General features: G+C 43.7%; 1 long non-coding RNA gene across 1 annotated transcript; it reads left to right on the top strand.

Annotated features, from left to right (window-relative positions):
- Nucleotides 1–1,480: 1,480 nt before the first annotated feature.
- Nucleotides 1,481–9,637, top strand: LOC119846957. The gene is made up of 3 exons (XR_005290035.2): nucleotides 1,481–1,526; nucleotides 5,951–6,006; nucleotides 9,073–9,637. It is a non-coding gene; the product is annotated as an uncharacterized LOC119846957 (long non-coding RNA).
- Nucleotides 9,638–19,937: the final 10,300 nt, after the last annotated feature.

Below are 19,937 nucleotides of genomic sequence, written 5' to 3'. Positions count from 1 at the left end.
ATGTGGGGAGAGAAACTGTGTGGATCATCCAGTCACATTCAGTGTCCTCTGAACCCCAGGCCACTTGTATCCATCCCTCGATGCTTCCTCCCCCCATACGCTCCCCCCTGAACTGTAGGCACTCCTTTTGGTCTCTCTAGGGATCTATTCCCATTACTTTGATTTTTCTCATGGGTGCTGAATTGCTGTGTGGCTCTGAAATGCCCTAGCTCTTCTGGGTATTTGTTCTGAGGTTCCTTCCATCCTTATCCAGCTTTAGAGGGTGAGGGATAGCTCAGTGGTTTGAGCATTGGCTTGCTAAACCCAGGGTTGTGAGTTCAATCCTTGAGGGCACCATTTGGGGATCTGGGGCAAAAATTGGGGATTGGTCCTGCTTTGAGCAGGGGGTTGGACTAGATGACCTCTTGAGGTCCTTCCAACCCTGATATTCTATGATCTTTGCTGATTTGGGGTATGGAAAAACATGTTACAATTGTAAGCTTTCATATTCAACTACAGGGGGGTTGCCTGGTCCTGCTTGCAGGCTGGGAGCTCTGTAGGAAAGTGTGCAAACTGGGTCTAGCAGTAGTCAGTCTGCCACGAGCCAGTGGGGAGCAAAGTTGAGTGAGTTGAGCCTCTTTGCCTTAGGGAACAGCTTGCTTTCTCTCTCTCTGTTTTTGTTTCTTTGTAATTTAAGGTTCTGGATTCTAAGAAATATAGTAATATGTTTTTTTATATATATATATAACTTATCTGGATGTTTTGAAACACAACAGCTGCATCATTTGGGGGTCAGTTTGGCAGGGAGAGAGAGCACAAACATATGATTACAGCATTTGTATGCACTATTCACTGATAACTCAGAAGACTCCTTGGGGAGTGAGACCTATAGTCTTGGTTCTCTGCCAGAACAGGTCTCTTCATGTTTATTTCTTTTCCCCAGGATTGCGACTAGAGATTATATTGGGCATTGCAGTTGGTACTGCAGTTGGTTCCTGTCTGATTCTGGTTCCAGTGACTTATCTTCTGATGAAAAAAGGTAGGTAATGTTCTGACCTTCGGCTCTGATTCCTGGTTCCATATCTTCCTCAATCCTGGGCTCTGGCATTTCTCACTCCAATTCTGACCCTCATTCCACCCAGTAAGCCTGATTCCTGCTCCTACCACTAGGCTAGACTGCTCACCACCTGGGCTCCTGACAATCAGGTAGCCTTGTCAGCCAATGGGAGATGAACAGGAACATTTTCCAAAGAACCAAAGTTCCAGTGAAAGCTTTGGGAGGTGAGTTTAAAGTGATAATTTCAATGGGGCTGTCATAAATATAAAGGGAAGGGTAAACACCTTTAAAATCCCTCCTGGCCAGAGGAAAAACCCTTTCACCTGTAAAGGGTTAAGAAGTTAGGATAGCCTCGCTGGCACCTGACCAAAATTACCAATGAGGAGACAAGATACTTTCAAAGCTGGGGGGAGGGGGAAGAAACAAAGGCTCTCTCTGTCTGTGTGTTGCTTTTGCCGGGAACAGAACAGGAATGGAGTCTTAGAACTTAGTAAGTAATCTAGCTAGATATGTGTTAGATTCTGTTTTCATGTTCTCTCTCTCTCTCTCTCTGTGTGTGTGTAGATATATAAATCTCTCCTCTGCTTTTTCCACCAAATGCATCCGATGAAGTGAGCTGTAGCTCACAAAAGCTTATGCTCTAATAAATTTGTTAGTCTCTAAGGTGCCACGGGTACTCCTTTTCTTCTTGTTTTGTTTAAATGGCTGATAAAATAAGCTGTGCTGAATGGAATGTATATTCCTGTTTTTGTATCTTTTTGTAACTTAAGGTTTAGCTTACAGGGATTCTCTATGTTTTGAATCTGATTACCCTGTAAGGTATTTACCATCCTGATTTTACAGAGGTGATTCTTTTACTTTTTTCTTCAGTTAAAATTCTTCTTTTAAGAACCTGATTGCTTTTTCATTGTTCTTAAGATCCAAGGGTTTGGGTCTGTGTTCACTTATACAAATTGGTGAGGATTTTTATCAAGCCTTCTCCAGGAAAGGGGGTGTAGGGTTTGGGGAGGATTCTGGGGGGAAAGACTTTTCCAAGGGGGCTCTTTCCCTGTTATATATTGGTTAGATGCTTGATGGTGGCAGCAATAAAGTCCAAGGGCAAAAGGTAAAATAGTTTGTACCTTGGGGAAGTTTTAACCTAAGCTGGTAAGAATAAGCTTAGGGGGTCTTACATGCAGGTCCCCACATCTGTACCCTAGAGTTCAGAGTGGGGAAGGAACCTTGACAGAGGCTCTGGTAAAGTTGCCGTCTCTTGCAATTTTACCTTGAGTAGCTCTGGGCAATTTTTTTTTTTTTTTTTTTTGCAAATAGCAGTTTGCCCAAAAATGCATTTTTGGGGTACAGGTATTTATAAATCTGGTTCAAATTCAATAAAAAACCTTCAACTGGAAGCAACTTTTTTTTTTAAATTGAAGCAGTTTGTTTTGACTGTTTCAAATGAAACCTTTTCATGTTTCCCTTTGACACAGTTTCATCTAGAAATTTAGCTAAATTAAAAAAAGGAGGAAAAATATCCCAAAATGACCAGAAATGAAAAAAAAAAACACTCCAAATTTTTTCGGGTTGAATTAAATGTTTTGTTCAGTTCAAACAATTTTTTTTCCGTTTTGTCAAGGAAAACTGAAAAAGTTAATTTGAGTTTTTGGGGTTGGGGACGTGTTTTTTCAGTTCGGACCCTGCACTGAATAATCAACTATTCGCTCACCACTAATTGTGATTCTCATGGTACTTGGTGTTTTCCTAATAGTCCCTGATGGTGGAATCAATAAATTGTGTGAGAATCTCAACTTTTTTTTTTAAAAGGAAGTGTCTATCCCTTTGTGGTTGCAGAGAAAACCTTTAAAATGTGACCTGAGTCCAATTAAGGCTGAGAAACCAAAGAATAATTTACAAAAATGTTTATTTTTTTTTAAAAATCTCATGATTTTTGGCACCTGAGACATGATTTTTGAACATCTGGGGTTGGCGACATGGCTTAGCCTCCTAATTGATTTACATGCTTTGGTATATTTTATGCAAAATGCCTAGTCACTACTGGGTTCCAAAGGCAATACAGATGGATGGAGAGAGTAGTGATCAGCTGTTGATAGACTGGGTAAATTCTACTCTCCTTTCTGGCTGAGAAGTGACACCATAATATAAATACTAATACTAATAATAACCAGGTGGCTAAAATGAGCTGTGTTTGGTCCATTGAAGGTAGACGTGCAGCTACATTCATGCCACAATTTGTCAAACCTGCTTTGGGGTTTTGGACTCTTTTTAATTTGGGAACTGGGCCTCCCAATCTCTTCAGAACCTTTGAAAAGCCCACACTAACCATGGTGCAGAGTCCTGTCCCTAGTCACAGCATTGCTGACTCAATCTCTTTGTCAGGCATGGAGGGGGGGCTTTCCAAAAATCTTTTTTTTCCTTTTTGTTTTAGTTGCGCCTAAACAGCTCCATGAAAGGTAGGAAACAATAATTCCTTAGTGTGTGATGAATGGAGATGGGAATGGATGGGGTGGGGAAGGAAACTGAGGGCTCAGCTGCCCTGGTGAATGTCATGGCAGTGATTTCCAGTCTTCGCTAATAAAAATTAATTGTGGCCAGATGCTTAACACGATTAATATTAACAATAACGGGGAAGGAACACAAGCCAGAACAGGGACAGAGCAAGTTAAGGAATATGTAGATAAATTAGATGTATTAAAGTTGTCAGGGCCTGATGAAATTCATCCTAGGATACTTAAGGAACTGGCTGGAGCCATCTTGGAACCACTAGCATTTATTCTTGAGTACTCCTGGAGCACATGTGAGGTTCTGGAGGACTGAAGAATGGCAACTATAGCACCAGTCTTTTAAAAGGGGGGCAAAGAGAATCCAGGGAAGTATAGACCAGCCAGTCTGACTTTGATATGTGCAAAGATACTGGAACAAATTATTGATCAATCAATTTGTAAGCTTATCAAGGATAACAGGTTACAAGAAATAGCCAATATGGATTTGTCAAGAACAAATCAGCCTAATTTCCTTTTTTGACAGGGTTTCTAGCCTAATGGATGGGGGAAATAGTAGACATGAAATAGCTTGAGTCTGATAAAGCTTTTAACACAGTCCCACCCAACATTCTCTATATAAACTAGGGAAATGTGGTTTAGATGTAATTACTATAAAATTTATGCCCAGCTGGTTTAGAAATCTTAGTCAATGAGTACTTATCAATGGTTCACTGTTAAACAAGGAGGGTATATTTAGTAGCATCCCACAGGGGTCTGTCCTGTGTCCAGAACTATTCTCTATCATCACTAATGACTTGGATGATGGAGTGGAAAGTATGCTTATAAATTTTGGGGATGACACCAAGCTGGGTGGGGTTGCAAGCGCCTTGGAGACAGAATGAGAACTTAAAATGACCTTGATAAAAAGGAGAATTCAATAACTGAGCAGGGAAAAATCAAATGCACAACTACACAATGGGGATGAAGTGGTGGTAGCACTGCAGAAATGGACCTGGGAGTTATAGTAGATCACACATTGGCTATGAGTCAACAATGATGCAGTTGTGAAAAAAGCTAATGTCATGCTGGGGTGTATTAACCGCGAGAGTCATAATATAAAACATGGGCGGGGCGGGGAGTGGTACCTGTCCTGCTCTACCCAACACTGGTCTGATTTCAGCTGGTGTATCCAGTTTTGGGCAATACATGTTAGGAAAGATGTGGACAAACTGGAGAAAGTGCAGAGGAGTGCAACGACAATGGAAAAATAAATGTTTAGAAAATTTGACCTATGAGGAAAGGTTAAAAACTGGGCATGCTATAAAGAGGATGGTGATCATTGCTTTTCATGTCCATCAAGGGCAGGAGAAGAAGTAATTAGTTTAATCTGTAGTAAGTGAAAATTAGCTATTAGGAAAAGTTTTCCAACTCTCGCAGGTTAAACAAACACCTGACAGGGAGGGTCTAGGGATACTTACTGCTGCTTCAGTGTGGGGGGATGGGCTAGACCTCTTGAGGTCCTTCCCAGCCCTGCATTTCTATGATTCTTATGCTGAATTGGGATTGCCCTGTTTTTCTCTTGGCGTCGGGTGTAACTGGGTTCAAAACAGAATTAGAAAAGGTCACGGAGGACAAATCCATAGAATCATAGGACTGGAAGGGACCTCGAGAGGTCATCAAGTCCAGTCCCCTGCACTCATGGCAGGAACAGTATCATTTAGACCATCCCTGCCAGGTGTTTGTCTAACCTTTTCTTAAAAATCTCCAATGATGGAGATTCCACAACCTTCCTAGGCAAGTTATTCCAGTGCTTAACCACCCTGACAGGAAGTTTTTCCTAATGTCCAGCCTAAATGTCCCTTGCTGTAATTTAAGCACATTGCTTCTTGTCCTATCCTCAGAGGTTAAGGAGAATAATTTTTGTCCCTCCTCCTTGTAACAACCTTTTAGGTATTTGAGAACTATTATGATGTCCACTCTCATTCTTCTCTTCTCCAGATTAAACAAACCCAGTTCTTTCAATCTTCCCTCATAGACCATGTTTTCTAGACCTTTAATCATTTTGGTTGCTCTTCTCTGGACTCTCTCCAATTTGTCCATAATTAGCGAGGATGGCTAAGTCTCTGACTGCCATATGGTGTGATTGGATGGTAGGATATGGATCACTGGATAATTGACCTGTTCTATTCCCTCTGAAGCACCTGGCATTGGCCGCTGCTAGAAGACAGGATAAGGGGCTAGATGGACTGTTGGTTTGACCGAGTATGGCTATTCTTATGTCAGTGCCAGTTGTGGTCGCCATAATCCAGACTGAGAAACAGTTACCCAGAGAGAGTGACCCCTTTGCACACCTCACTGCCTGAAGGCAGGTGTGCGGCATAAACACAGAGAAATTCCCAGCTACACTGATGTATTTCACTCTTGCTTTCCACAGGGAACATGATCTAAGCAGAAGCACTGAGAATATGGGCACAGATGATCTGATTCAGTGTAAGAACCTGCCTTTTTCCCTTTTCAGTTCTGGATGGGTAAGGCCCAGTGCCCTCCCCGATGCATGGGGTATGGATCATCATACGAGTCATACGGGTGGTCAGTGTGCTAGTCACATTGCCTTGCCAGCAGCTTGCAGAACATGAAGTATCTTTAAAACCAGACGAGGAGAGTTCAGTGAGTTCTAGGGGTCAGCGACTGTGAAGTCTAAGAGCTACTGATTTCCCATTGTCAGTGTTGTCCCTGGTCATTCCTTGCCAGCTGCTGGTGGTTCATATTATTTGCCTGGGGCTGGAGCTACGAGAACTGTCAGATGGCACGTTGATCTCTAACTTTTATTCCTTATTGGTTGCATCTGGGTTGAATACGATCTACCTAAAAATCAAAACAATGGCTGAACTTCAGTCCCATCCTGGTATTTCAGAACTGAGCTTGTCAGAATTTTTTTTTATGGGAAATTTTATCATCAAAATTAGCATTTTGGGGGGAAAAATAAAAATTAGAACTATTTTGGTCCCAACGTAGTGCAACATGGGAGTTGTACTTCATGTATCTCATGCTTTCATTCTCCTCTGTGCACTGGTTCTGTGGTTGGACTGCATCTCTCATGATGCACCATGGACTCCCTTCTAGGTGCATCCTGGGATTGCCATGATCACAGTACATCATGGTGTATAAAATCCAGATGGGGAGCCCCCACAATAGAAGAGAATGGAAGCATGAGGATACCAAACTGTAACTCCCAAGAGCGACAGTGGTGGGATTTCAGAACTGAAATATTTTGATTTTCAGGGGGTTGATTTTTTTGGAAAAAAAATCCCACTTCAATTATTTAATATTTTTATGGCTGATCTTGGCACAAAAAGTAGGAGGGTGCAAATGAAATTTGCTGATGACACGAAGATGGGAGGCATCATCAATGCAGAGGAAGATTGGAATACGATATAGGAAGATCTGGATGATGGTGTGGATTGCACTCTCAGCAAATTTGCGGATGATACTAAACTGGGAGGAGTGGTAGATACGCTGGAGGGGAGGGATAGGATACAGAAGGACCTAGACAAATTGGAGGATTGGGCCAAAAGAAATCTAATGAGGTTCAATAAGGATAAATGCAGGGTCCTGCACTTAGGATGGAAGAATCCAATGCACCGCTACAGACTAGGGACCGAATGGCTCGGCAGCAGTTCTGCGGAAAAGGACCTAGGGGTGACAGTGGACGAGAAGCTGGATATGAGTCAGCAGTGTGCCCTTGTTGCCAAGAAGGCCAATGGCATTTTGGGATGTATAAGTAGGGGCATAGCGAGCAGATCGAGGGACGTGATCGTTCCCCTCTATTCGACACTGGTGAGGCCTCATCTGGAGTACTGTGTCCAGTTTTGGGCCCCACACTACAGGAAGGATGTGGATAAATTGGAAAGAGTACAACGAAGGGCAACGAAAATGATTAGGGGTCTAGAGCACATGACTTATGAGGAGAGGCTGAGGGAGCTGGGATTGTTTAGTCTGCAGAAGAGAAGAATGAGGGGGGATTTGATAGCTGCTTTCAACTACCTGAAAGGGGGTTTCAAAGAGGATGGCTCTAGACTGTTCTCAATGGTAGCAGATGACAGAACGAGGAGTAATGGTCTCAAGTTGCAATGGGGGAGGTTTAGATTGGATATTAGGAAAAACTTTTTCACTAAGAGGGTGGTGAAACACTGGAATGCGTTACCTAGGGAGGTGGTAGAATCTCCTTCCTTAGAGGTTTTTAAGGTCAGGCTTGACAAAGCCCTGGCTGGGATGATTTAACTGGGACTTGGTCCTGCTTTGAGCAGGGGGTTGGACTAGATGACCTTCTGGGGTCCCTTCCAACCCTGATATTCTATGATTCTATGATTCTATGTAATGGAATGGGATGAAATTCAAGAGTAAAAAATGTTAACTTAGGGTCTAATAACAAGAATTTCTGCTACAAGCTGGGGCTTATCGGTAGAAAGTGACAGAAGAGGAGAAATAACCAAATGTTTTGGTCAACCACAGGACGACTATGAGCTGCCAATATGCTGCGGCTATAAAAAAGGCAAATGTGATCCCAGGCAAAGTATTTCCAGTAGAGATAGGGAGTATTAATGCCATTGTGCAAGGCACTGGTACGACCTCCTCTGGAATGCTGTGCACCATTCTGGTCACCCATGTTCAAGCAAGATGAATTCAAACAGGAACAGGTGCAGAGAAGAGCTATGGGGATGATCAGGAACATGGAGGGGCTGTCCTATTTCAGCTAAAGGATAATGTTGGCACAAGAATAAATGGCAATAAACTAGCCATGAATAAACTGAGGCTGGAAACCAGGTTTCTAATTGTCAGAGAGATGAGGTTCTGTACAGCCCCCAATCGGAGTTATGGTGGCAAACAACTTAATGAGCTTTTTCATAGACTCCAAGTTTAGAAGGGACCATTGTGATCACCAAGTCTGACCTCCTGTATAACACAGTCCGACTGCACCGGGAGCGGTTGGGAGAATAACTCCATGAGCGTGGGTGGCACTAGGGACTGTGTAAGTAGGTGGAGAACTAGAGTTTAGATCCACTGATATCCCCAGGGGGACCCTGCTGCTGGAGAAGGGTAAGGGGCAGGAGGTGTCGGCTCATGTGGGGGCAGAGTTGGCCCTGCACGTCCTCTGCCCCCCCCTTGTACTAGCGTTCAGCAGGCTGCTGTGAGGTGGGGCATGAACTGAGACACCCACAAAGCACAGCATGGTACTGAGCTGAACACAGGTGCCTGGAGCAGCTGGGCCCACCCGAGAATCACAGCAGCTCGCAGACTCCTTTGCTGAGGTGGGAATGGCCCCTCCCCCTCTCCTAGGCCCTGGAGGTGCTGGAGAGACACAGCAAGTCATCCCCAGCCATGATAGCCTTTCTCCTGGCCCTGGCCCCTTCGTGACACTGGCTGTGTGGGGATGGGAGAGGATGGGGGGCTGGGTGGGTGTTTCCAGCGGGTGCTGCATGCCTGGGGGAGGAGATGCGGGTGACTCTCCCAGGGAGCAGCACTTACCCTCCTGCTCTCTGCTAATTCTCTCCCCAGATGCCACCATCGGCGAGTTCAGCACAGCCAGGGTGAGTCACGATGTTGGTTGAATCTTGATTGTGAATTTCAGGTTCAGGATCTGGGGCATCCCAGCAAGAATTTGTGCCATGAGACACTGTCCAATGCTGGAGCGCAGCAGGGCTGCCCCCAGCGCTGGGGGTGTGAGCTCGGATTAGCATCCCTCTCTCTGCCCTGCTGGGCGTAGGGAGCAGCCACAGAGATTGTAATGCAGAAAGGACCCCTGCTCTGCACTCCTGCAAATTCTCACCCAGCGATTCCTGCGTCCAGCCCAGAACTTCTGCCACTGCAATTATTGCTTTTAACTATCCATGAAAAGGACAAGATTTCTCTCTCCTCCTGCCCAGTTTTCTAGCTCTACCTGCTCCTGCCTCTCTACTGAGAGCTGATTGAAATTTTTCAAACAAAATAATTTTTTGTAGAAAAGTGAGCTTTTTGTCTGAAATGAAAATTTCCATTAAAATTGCAGGATTCTTTTGAAATTTTCTATTCTGTATGCAAAAATTTGGTGCACATTTATATCAAAAGCAGTCACTAAAATTGTTTACTGAGAACTGGGTTTTCAATAAAATAAACAATTATAATGATTTTGATAACATTTGTTGAGAATTCTGATAAAAAATTAATGGCAAATTGTGCAAAAAGAAAAACCAGCTCCTTTTGAAACCAGTGAGCTGCAAATAAATCCACATACTTTTTGGAAAATTGTTTCTCCATATTCTGACTAGCTGCTTTGCCCGAAGCTCCCTTCAAAGGACTTTTCTGCTATGGTGTCATTCTCTAGCTGTAGGGGTTTGGGGTTATTACATGAATAATAGGATTTTATTTTTGTTTTAAAGATTCCTCGGGTGCTGGAAAATGAGACTACAACATATTCTATCATAGGGAAAGACTGTGGCAGGCCCAGATAATGCTCTGGCTTCTAAAACACATGGCCCAACCTGCACCTCCGGTCTACATTGACTCTGAAATGGTGGGAGCTGATGAGGCCAGTGGCTCCTGTATGGGCTAATCGCTGAGTAGCCTTAGAACTTGGCAAAGTTTTAGGGAAAGTCTTTCTGCTCACTTCAGACCCCTCCCTGCTCTTACCCACTCTCCAACATCTCAGTGCTCTCTCTGTGCATTTCTTTTAGCTTCCCCCATCCCTGCTCCCCTCCATTGCCAGGGCAGATGTCAGTGTGCTTATTCCCATTGCAATAAACTTGCAGTGTGAATTTGTGCAATGCTGATTCCTTCTTGGATTTTCAGGAGTTTGGCTCCCCTCGAGAACAATGTAGTTCTGCCAAGCCATGGACCCTCCACTCCCCACTGGCCTGGGCTGGCCAGGAGGGGGCTGGGTACAGAGCACAGGGGGGAAATGAAGGTCTCCAAACACCTCCTGATTCTCAGTGTGTGAAACTCAAATACACAGACCCTGGTATTTGTTCCCCTGTAGTACTGCCCAGCTGGCCGGCACATGGGCAGCAGGGGTCTAATCTCAGAGCTCTCATCCACTCAACCAGAAATTTCCTTGTGGTTCCCAGAGCAGATCCAGCGTGGACTGAAGTCTGGCCAAGAGGAGGCCCCATATTCAGGGATGCTGCACAGCCCAGCAACCTCTCCCCACTCAGTCTCTCTCCCTGCCCCCCAGCTGTGAAACATACAGGTCCCACTGAGGGCAGGTCTATGCTTAAAACCCTGCAGGTACACCACTGTAGTGCTTCAGGAAAGATGTCACTAAGTCCATGGGAGGGCTTCTCCCATCAGTGTAGTTAATCCATCTCCTGTTCACTTAGTGCTGTCTACCCCGGGGGGTTAGGTTGGTTTAACTGCATCACTCGAGGATGTGGTTTTTTTACCCTGAGTGACAGTCATACCAGCCTAATTTCCTAGTGTAGACCTGGCCTGAGATGAGCTGGAGTACTAACCGTTACACCATGGGACTGCGCTGCCCTCTTTCACTGTGTCCAGGCTAGAGTTTGGGGACCTGTTGCAACTTTTGATTGCCAGTGAACTGGAGTTTGTCAAAACACCTTTGCAAATGTTCATCTAGACACCCCATAAATGGTTTATTCAGACACATGGTGAACCTGTGGTTGTAAATGCGTGTGGAGTGTCTGGACTAGACTTCTAACTGGGGTAGTTAACATGAATTAATTGGTAATGAGTCAACTTGAGTTACCACAGGTCCAAAAGCTATAGTCTAGACAAACCCACTGGGAAGAGCAAGGCTGGATCAGAACTGAGGTCTATCTAGTAGTGCAGTAGCTTGTCTCTGATTGTGGCCAAAACCAAATACTTCAGAAGAAAGTATAAGACCCCCACAATAGACAGTGATGGGTGAACCCTGAAGGTTCCATCCTGAACCCAGGTAGTCAGAGGCTGGCTTAAACCCTGAAGCCTGAGCTATAATATCTCTTCTATATGCTTTGATTTAGCAGTAACTATTATAAACTCTGGATCTTCTTGTGATCCATAAAATGTCCAATCCCTCTTTGCCTCTTGGTAAAGTTGGTCAGAATTTCTTCCATCCCCCTTTAAAAAATCCCACAAACCAAAATATTTCTGTTTTTTGGAACTGAAAGCCAAAATAATTAGGCCAAAAACTGCAGACAAGCCAAAACAACAACAACAACCCCAAATATTTTGTGCTGTATCTTTTTTATTTTGGCTGAAAATGTTTATTTTTCAGGCTCTCGGTTTTCCAACAAAGAAATGAAAATGTTGGATGAAAGCTGATAATTTTTTGCAAAACTTTTTGTTTTGTTGAAAATCCAGTTTTCTGACAAATAAAAGTTTAGATGGAAAATTTTGAACGAGGCCTGCTAACTTCATAACTATCAGCCAAGAAAAGAAATCTACTAGCCCATCAGCTATTACACTGCATCTCATTCTAATACACAGCAGCCCTGCCCTTCAATCCCTGTCCTCCCAACTTCTGCACAGAGACGCTCAGAGCTCAGGGTATACCGCCCTTTGGCCCTCCATTTCCCTAATTACTGGGTTATTTTCCATAAATGACAGCTCTCTGCCCACCAGAGATTCTCTATTCACTGTCTCCAGAGGTGTCTGAATACTGAATTGAGCTGAAGCACCAAACCCCAGAGAGGCCATTGATGGACTTTGAACCCCGGTGGCAGGAAGATGAGGCCTTGGGGGCAGGGCACGATAAGAAGCACCTGGCATCACTGCCTTCAGCTGGGCAATAACAGGGAAGATTACAGGGGAGAGCCAGGAAAAACCTCTGCTAGGCGGGTTTTTTTTTCCAGGGTTTTTTTTTTTTTCTCCCGCTGATAATAGCTCATCTTAATTAATTAGCCTCTTAGAGTTGGTATGGCAACTTCCACCTTTTCATGTTCTTTGTATGTATATATATCTTCTTACTATATGCTCCATTCTATGAATCTGATGAAGTGGGCTGTAGCCCATGAAAGCTTATGCTCAAATAAATTTGTTAGTCTCTAAGGTGCCACAAGTACTCGTATTCTTTTTGCGGATACAGACTAACATGGCTACTACTCTGAAACCTCCAAGGTGTGTCACTGTTGCGATTAGCTGCTCACAACTTCTCTTACGGGGGCGGAATTTTCTCATGGGCTGCAGCTCACCCATCTTGCTTTCTTTCTCAGAGAGCAAAATCCAACCCACCCTCTGCCCACCCCGCTGTCCCCACCCCCAGCACTTCAAGCCAGAGCGGTCACACCTGGGGCCAGAGTGTCACAGGTATTTAGGCTCCTAGAGATGCAGATGGGGGTCTAGTTGGAGCTTGAAAATCACCTGTGAGTCTAACTCCCATTGGAATCTACTGGAATTAGGCGCCTAGAAGCTTTTGTGAATCCCACTAGGTGCCCATCTGCAGCTATAGGTGCCTGAAAACCTGTGAAAATCCATCCCCAAGTGACTGGCTCAAGGACACAGGCTGTCTGTGTCAGAGCTGAGAGTTGAACCCAGATCTTCTGCGTCCCAAATGAGTGTTTTCACTGCAAAGATCATCCTGATAATAAACAACAAATATTAATGTTAAATAGCATGATCCAGTGAGTGGGATTGTTGTGTTTCCTTTGTGGCTATACACTAGACACAAGACAAAAGTAGGCTCTAGATCGAGGGCTAAAGTAACATTTATTTGAAGGACAACATTTAAATTTCATCTCAATAATGTACTTTTGTGAAATTCAAGAATTTGCAGCTCTGTCAATATCTCTACACTAGAAAGATTCAATCCAAGGAACCCCTTAACATGGGTTATACATTAAAAGACCTTGTAATAAACTTTGTCTCCTGTGCCTGCGGAAGTCTGGGGTTGCTCACATATACTCTGGACAGCAAAACTGCCTCATAAATTAATGGGCCATAGCTGTGAATGTGGAAAGGGAAAGAGAACAGGTAAAATGTCTGCAGTGTAACTGGTGGAGACATTTCTCCAGCATCACACAGTACATGACAGTTTGTAACTTGTAGCATCACATGTATATTAGCCCAAGGAGAGTAGCTTCCTTGAAAAAAAGAAAGTGGCCAAATCATCAATGCTGAAATATATATGAATGGAAATGAAAGCACATTTTTGTAAGCTACTGTGTATTGGAAAGAGAGACTAAAGGCTGGATACTTCTGCCTTTGTTTACCTGGAATGAAATTCATGCCTTTGCACAGGGCTTATGCACCTCTTACACCCTGTGTAAGTGATAGGCCTTGAGCTGAAGAGGAGTGAATGTCACCCATTTCATAAAAAGAAAAGGAGTACTTGTGGCACCTTAGAGACTAACAAATTTATTAGAGCATAAGCTTTCGTGAGCTACAACTCACTTCATCGGATGCATTTGGTGGAAAAAACAGAGGAGAGATTTATATACACACACACAGAGAACATGAAACAATGGGTTTATCATACACACTGTAAGGAGAGTGATCACTTAAGATAAGCCATCACCAACAGCGGGGGGGGGGGGAAGGAGGAAAACCTTTCATGGTGACAAGCAGGTAGGCTAATTCCAGCAGTTAACAAGAATATCAGAGGAACAGTGGGGGGTGGGGTGGGAGGGAGAAATACCGTGGGGAAATAGTTTTACTTTGTGTAATGACTCATCCATTCCCAGTCTCTATTCAAGCCTGAGTTAATTGTATCCAGTTTGCAAATTAATTCCAATTCAGCAGTCTCTCATTGGAGTCTGTTTTTGAAGCTTTTTTGTTGAAGTATAGCCACTCTTAGGTCTGTGATCGAGTGACCAGAGAGATTGAAGTGTTCTCCAACTGGTTTTTGAATGTTATAATTCTTGACGTCTGATTTGTGTCCATTCATTCTTTTACGTAGAGACTGTCCAGTTTGGCCAATGTACATGGCAGAGGGGCATTGCTGGCACATGATGGCATATATCACATTGGTAGATGCACAGGTGAACGAGCCTCTGATAGTGTGGCTGATGTGATTAGGCCCTATGATGGTATCCCCTGAATAGATATGTGGACAGAGTTGGCAACGGGCTTTGTTGCAAGGATAGGTTCCTGGGTTAGTGGTTCTGTTGTGTGGTGTGTGGTTGCTGGTGAGTATTTGCTTCAGATTGGGGGGCTGTCTGTAAGCAAGGACTGGTCTGTCTCTCAAGATCTGAGAGAGCGATGGCTCGTCCTTCAGGATAGGTTGTAGATCCTTGATGATGCGTTGGAGGGGTTTTAGTTGGGGGCTGAAGGTGATGGCTAGTGGCGTTCTGTTGTTTTCTTTGTTGGGCCTGTCCTGTAGTAGGTGACTTCTGGGTACTCTTCTGGCTCTGTCAATCTGTTTCTTCACTTCAGCAGGTGGGTACTGTAGTTGTAGGAATGCATGATAGAGATCTTGTAGGTGTTTGTCTCTGTCTGAGGGGTTGGAGCAAATGCGGTTATATCGTAGCGCTTGGCTGTAGACAATGGATCGAGTGGTATGATCTGGATGAAAGCTAGAGGCATGTAGGTAGGAATAGCGGTCAGTAGGTTTCCGATATAGGGTGGTGTTTATGTGACCATCGCTTATTAGCACCGTAGTGTCCAGGAAGTGGATCTCTTGTGTGGACTGGTCCAGGCTGAGGTTGATGGTGGGATGGAAATTGTTGAAATCATGGTGGAATTCCTCAAGAGCTTCTTTTCCATGGGTCCAGATGATCAAGGATCTACAACCTATCCTGAAGGACGAGCCATCGCTCTCTCAGATCTTGAGAGACAGACCAGTCCTTGCTTACAGACAGCCCCCCAATCTGAAGCAAATACTCACCAGCAACCACACACCACACAACAGAACCACTAACCCAGGAACCTATCCTTGCAACAAAGCCTGTTGCCAACTCTCTGCACATATCTATTCAGGGGATACCATCATAGGGCCTAATCACATCAGCCACACTATCAGAGGCTCGTTCACCTGTGCATCTACCAATGTGATATATGCCATCATGTGCCAGCAATGCCCCTCTGCCATGTACATTGGCCAAACTGGACAGTCTCTACGTAAAAGAATGAATGGACACAAATCAGACGTCAAGAATTATAACATTCAAAAACCAGTTGGAGAACACTTCAATCTCTCTGGTCACTCGATCACAGACCTAAGAGTGGCTATACTTCAACAAAAAAGCTTCAAAAACAGACTCCAACGAGAGACTGCTGAATTGGAATTAATTTGCAAACTGGATACAATTAACTTAGGCTTGAATAGAGACTGGGAATGGATGAGTCATTACACAAAGTAAAACTATTTCCCCATGGTATTTCTCCCTCCCACCCCACCCCCCACTGTTCCTCTGATAGTCTTGTTAACTGCTGGAATTAGCCTACCTGCTTGTCACCATGAAAGGTTTTCCTCCTTCCCCCCCCTGCTGTTGGTGATGGCTTATCTTAAGTGATCACTCTCCTTACAGTGTGTATGATAAACCCATTGTTTCATGTTCTCTGTGTGTGTGTGTATATAAATCTCTCCTCTGTTTTTTCCACCAAATGCATCCGATGAAGTGAGCTGTAGCTCACGAAAGCTTATGCTCTAATAAATTTGTTAGTCTCTAAGGTGCCACAAGTACTCCTTTTCTTTTTGCGAATACAGACTAACACGGCTGCTACTCTGAAACCCATTTCATAGCATCTTATTCCAAGAAATTCCATTGGTTTCAAGGCAACCACTCATAGAAAGTTCATAGAATCAAGAACTGGAAGGGACTTTGAATGGTCATCAAGTCCAGTCCTCTGCCTTCACAGCAGGACCAAGTACCATCCCTGACAGATTTTTTGCCCCAGATCCCTGAATGGCCCCCTCAAGGATTGAACTCACAACCCTGGGTTTAGCAGGCCAATGCTCAAACCACTGAGCTATCTCTTCCTTGAGTACGGTACTACTCAGTAGTAGTGAGGCCTGCAGCATCTGGCCATCAGGAGTAAAAATAATTGGCTTGTATCTAGTGTTTTCCCTCCTTAGATCTCCAAGCACTTTACAAAGGAGGTTTCAGTGTCATTCTCCACAACTTACAGATGGGGAAAGTGAGTCACGGAGTGGGGCTGTGACTTGTTCAAGGTCATCCAGATTGCACAGCCAGGATAAGAGCCCAGTTCCCAGTCCAGGCCACTCTGCGTTAAATAGTTTGATATAATGCTAAATATGAAACATAGAACTTCTTGTCTACCTTAAATTCTGTGTTTTTCATGTGCCATTTGCTCCACAAAAGGCATAGCTGTTGGTTGACTGACAGGAGTGAGGGGATGCTAGGGAGAAGATTTCTGTTCTTTGGGGAGCTGAGCTGATATTCTTCTAAAGCAGATCAGTCACTCAGGGCTCTAAATATGTTTCCAAAAGGGAAAAAACAAATCTGATGCACAAAAAGGAAAACAAATCCAAAGAGTTTGCAAGAGCTGAGCCCTGGGCCATTGTTCTCAGAGAATCCGCATTAGAGACCAAAACCTGCAAAGGGTGTGAGAGAGAAATATCATAAAAATGAACATTCACAGCAATTCAACGGCCCAACCTGAACTCCAGCATGAATATGGGCTGTTAATGTAACCCACATACCTTCTGGGTGTGGTGTTTTGTCCCATCTAGTGGCACTAAGACCACTTAGCGAGAGATTAATGAGTCTGCTCTATAGCCTTAGTTAACAGGGCTGTAGAGGCTCATGCACTAAGCTCTAAGGGCCCAGGTTTGATGCTGCCCGCTGATGACTGGAGTCTGTGGGTGTTACATTAACTCAAACCTGTGTATAGTGCAGACTCATGGTAACAACAGACTGCATTGGCCAAGACTGAATGTTTTTTAAAAGCTCTGCTCTAGGAATTTTTTGGGGGTAGTTCTCTGGCTTGTGTTATACAGGAGGTCAGACTAGATGATCACAATGGTCCCTTCTGGCCTTGCAATTGAGGAGTCTATAAGTTAGAACCAGAGATCCTGACTCTGAATGGAAGTGCATACACATATTTCAAAATACATGAGACAGACAGACAGACACACATTAATATATGTGTGGGATTAATTTTGCTCCAAGAATTTATCTGCTTCTAAACCTGAGGTTTTGAGGGGCACTTAATGTGAGCATGTTTTAGTATCATAATTAGAGGCGGGGGAAAAATTAGCAAATAATACATTTTCATTTTTTTTTTTCAAATAGTTTCAGTTAAACCTACCCACAAACAACCCCCTGCCCTCGATTTTTGACATTTTCTTTTGAATTGACATTCACACATGACATCACAGATACATGAACCATTTATTCAACTGAAACATTCATCAAGAAAAAACAACAACAAATCACTTTTGGTTATGAATTGAACAATATTTCCCCCCCAGATTTTTTGGTTTTGCCACTGAATCAGAATAATCACTTCTTCTCTCAGCTCTAGTCCTACCTAGCTGCAGATGGTATTATAATCTTATTCTCACAAGTAGCCCTACTGACTACAATGGGAATATTCATGTGACTAATAATCACTTGCAGGGGGAATGGTTCCATTCTCGGTAGATGCATTATCACAAATATATTTGATATGATTCTCCTCTTACAGCTTGTCTACAGGGGGAGTTTTTCCAGAATAGCTTTTCCTGATTAACTCCATGTATAATAATTTTGATGAAGTTTTGTTTAAAAAGTTAGAAAAATATGATAACTTGGGGGGAAAATCCCATTTCAATGTTTTTGAAAAATTTTTTTTTTCCATTTCAAAATCAGTTTTTCTTTGGAAATGTACTTTATTTTATATTAAAGTATTTTTCCCCCAAAGGGTCCAAATAAAAAGGAAATGATTTGATTTGATCAAAATGAAACGTTTCAGTTGATCCAAAATTACTTATTTTAAAATTTTGTTTCATGCACAAAATTCAAAATTTTAGGTTGCTTGTACTGATTCCGGATTAAATTCTTGGGAAATCTCAGAATGTTTTGTGGGACAGAAAAGCCATTTTCTGAACCAATGAGAGAGAGGATAAACCATACATGACAGACATTAGTCATCCCGCTTAGTGCGGTACTGGAAGGCGCTCAGATACTACTGTATGGAGACTGGGATTAGAATCTACACAGACTAGAACAGCATCTTTAGAATGGGACCGGACCAGAATAGGAAATCTGAATTCCTCTGAACTTTGGGGAAGCTCAGGGCAAGATTTATCTCCCACTCCAAACTCTGTGACTTGGGTCCCTCCCCAAAAGTTTCACATAGTGGAGGCCAGTGGGGTTCATACTTGCCAGATGTGCTCACCGATGCCATAAGGATGTAAGTCATCTTCTGTTTCCCCAGCTGGCAAATGACCTGCTGTCTGTGCTGTGCAATGACCTGTGTTTGTGTAGGTCACCGATATGTCTCTGCTGGGCTGTGAGCACTATGGAAAATATGCATTAATAGTGTGTAAATGAGCCTGTTAAGGCTGCAGAACAAATATATGGGCAAAGGGGGGATAAAAAGCAGGTATAATCCCTTGGGGAATTGTCGGTAGTGAGGATTGTCTATGGGACTTCTGAATCTAAAACTGGGAGTCTCTGTGGCCTCAACTAAAGGCTGAAGCAGGTTTATTAACCCAGATGTGTGGTGTAACCTACAGACCTCTTGCTGCCAACTGGCAGAGGGCACGGAGGGCCTGAGTGTTACAGTGATCCCATGGGGATGGTATTTACATTCTAGTTCACCAAAGTGTGTCATGTGAAGGTTCTACTGAAAGTCTGTGTCACACTGGTGCTCCAAACCTTTGCGAAGTGTATGTGTGGGTAATATGGAAGGAGACAGGTATATATTAGAACTTGTGTTCTTAAGGCCTTGTGGTTAAAGGCAGGTCACCTGTCTGGTAGAAACTGTCACAAGGCAGGTAGTGCGCCTTGTGACAGTTTCTACCAGACAGGAGGTGAGAGATGCTTATCTTCCTAGCTGACCATTGTGTATTGTGTATCTTACAATAGGAGTCTATTAGCATATTGAGCCACATGCTAATGAAGAGTTTGGGGGGGTGGAAATTATCAGGAAGGGATAAAAAGCGGGTATGGTGTGGCTGCTTTACAGTGAAGAACAAAGGACTGGTCTGAGATCATAGAATATTAGGGTTGGAAGGGACCTCAGGAGGTCATCTAGTCCAACCCCCTGCTCAAAGCAGGACCAACACCAACTAAAGCATCCCAGCCAGGGCTTTGTCAAGCCTGACCTTAAAAACCTCTAAGGATGGAGATTCCACCACCTCCCTAGGTAACGCATTCCAGTGCTTCACCACCCTCCTAGTGAAATAGAGTTTTCTAATATCCAACCTAGGTCTCCCCCACTGCAACTTGAGATCATTGCTTCTTGTTTTGTCATCTGCCACTAGTGAGAACAGCCTAGCTCCATCCTCTTTGTAACCCCCCTTCAGGTAGTTGAAGGCTGCTATCAAATCCCCCCCTCACACA

The sequence above is a fragment of the Dermochelys coriacea genome, chromosome 23, assembly GCF_009764565.3.
Source record: "Dermochelys coriacea isolate rDerCor1 chromosome 23, rDerCor1.pri.v4, whole genome shotgun sequence".
In the NCBI taxonomy this organism is placed as follows: domain Eukaryota; kingdom Metazoa; phylum Chordata; order Testudines; family Dermochelyidae; genus Dermochelys; species Dermochelys coriacea.
This window is presented reverse-complemented; position numbering and strand designations above follow the sequence as displayed.